We start from the raw sequence: 1,627 nt of genomic DNA, 5'->3' as shown, positions 1-1,627 counted from the left end.
ATTTAAAGGATATTGAAAGAACAATCACATATGTGTAATGGATGTGAAGTGAAAATTCACCAGGTTGATAATATCACACCATTGGCATTTATTTGTTGCAATTAAGAAAATCACTCTATTTGATCTACATGTTTCCATTTGTATTGAATTATTTTCATCCACCCAACCTTTTGGATGGAAGCTCTGCAAATGTTGAATAATTCATTTTTCTCTAATTGTATGGCTGGGCATGCTGGCTTTAGTCGTCGTTGCCTTTGAAGCAGGCATGTTGTCATGCTTGGAATACTTGGAAGCAGTGCCTTGGACACAAGAAGAAGAGGTACTTTCATCTCTAATGCAACTCAACCAGTTGAAAGATAATAGCAATATGTAGGGAGCGGGCCAGGTTTTGAAACGAGTATTGGCACCAGAAGATTCAAGTAGAGTTAATGGGTCTGACCAAGAAGAAGTTCTCCTCCATGTTTTACCGCTAGTAATGAAAGAAAACAACGAAAAATCCAGATGAGAATTGAAAGCCCTGGTTTCCAAAATGCTGAGAGAAACCACTGCAGCTCAGGGGTACTTGAACTCATCTGATTTGAGTACTGCGAATCTTTGCCATGCATGTCGTAGCTGCTTGGATCTACTCTCCCATAGCTTTATGCAAGTTACCAGAGCTCAATTCATGGATTCTAGTACTACTTTCAGTGAGGACAAATGTTCAATTGCTCGTCAAATAGCCAGTCAAGCAGACAATCTCCATTGACTGCTTGACATTTTGATCGATGAAGGGATAGTAGATGATTTTGTAGGCATGTGGGTTAATAAGTCAGAGATGGAAACCATGACTGGGGAGGTCCCAACAATGTTTCATTATGAAGTGAGTGGTGTTACTACAAGGCTTTGCATTGGGATAGGGAAGGGGCAGATGTTGGTTTATGGGTATGACATTTGGGTGTTGTTGCTACAAAGGTGGTTGCAGCCCCTCGTTGATGATTTCGGTTGGATGCAGAGGGCCTGCAAATCTATGGACATGAAGATCGTTGAAGAGGGAATATGCCAAACAATTCTTACTCTGCCTCTTAAACACTAGGAGGCCATCTTGATCAAATGGTTAAATCACTTTCTCAACAATGGCCATGGCTGTCCCAATCTGCATAAGGAATTTGAGGTGTAGTGGAGTTCGATACAAGAACGATACGGGCATGTTAAAGAATGAGTGATTTCATTGGATGTCTTAGGTGTGAGGACACCACACGGAGAGGACTCCCTGTTTTTGTCTAAAAGCGAACGAAATTTAAAAGAATCGGCGAAAATGTTTCGCTCAAGCAAAGAGCATGAAAAATACCATAGTCGTTGGAAATCTTCGTGTGTAAAGCGTTTTTGCCATGGTAATTTAGTGAATAGACGAATTATGTGCAAAGTTTGCAGAAGAATTTTGCGAGGAGTTGTCCTCTGTACATTTCATTTTCCTCATTGTCTACAACATCCTACACCTGATGCTCTGGTTGCACCACTGCATGCGAAGAATGGCGCCACCGTTAAAAAGGGTAGACGAAACTGGAAAGTGAACAGATTAAAAAAGAATGCCTAACAGCATAAATATCATAAATATATTGTGTGTCCTGGAAAAATGATGTGTAGAGGT

The 1,627-nt window shown here is 40.6% G+C and overlaps 1 pseudogene; it reads left to right on the top strand.

Moving 5' to 3' along the window:
* Positions 1-229: 229 nt before the first annotated feature.
* Positions 230-1,156, top strand: LOC149255125 (BTB/POZ domain-containing protein At1g63850 pseudogene; annotated as a pseudogene).
* The last annotated feature ends 471 nt before the right edge of the window (positions 1,157-1,627 follow it).

This window comes from Pinus tabuliformis, chromosome 7 (genome assembly GCF_031772625.1).
Source record: "Pinus tabuliformis cultivar Carrire ecotype Pingquan chromosome 7, CPIR1, whole genome shotgun sequence".
NCBI lineage: Eukaryota > Viridiplantae > Streptophyta > Pinopsida > Pinales > Pinaceae > Pinus > Pinus tabuliformis.
This window is presented reverse-complemented; position numbering and strand designations above follow the sequence as displayed.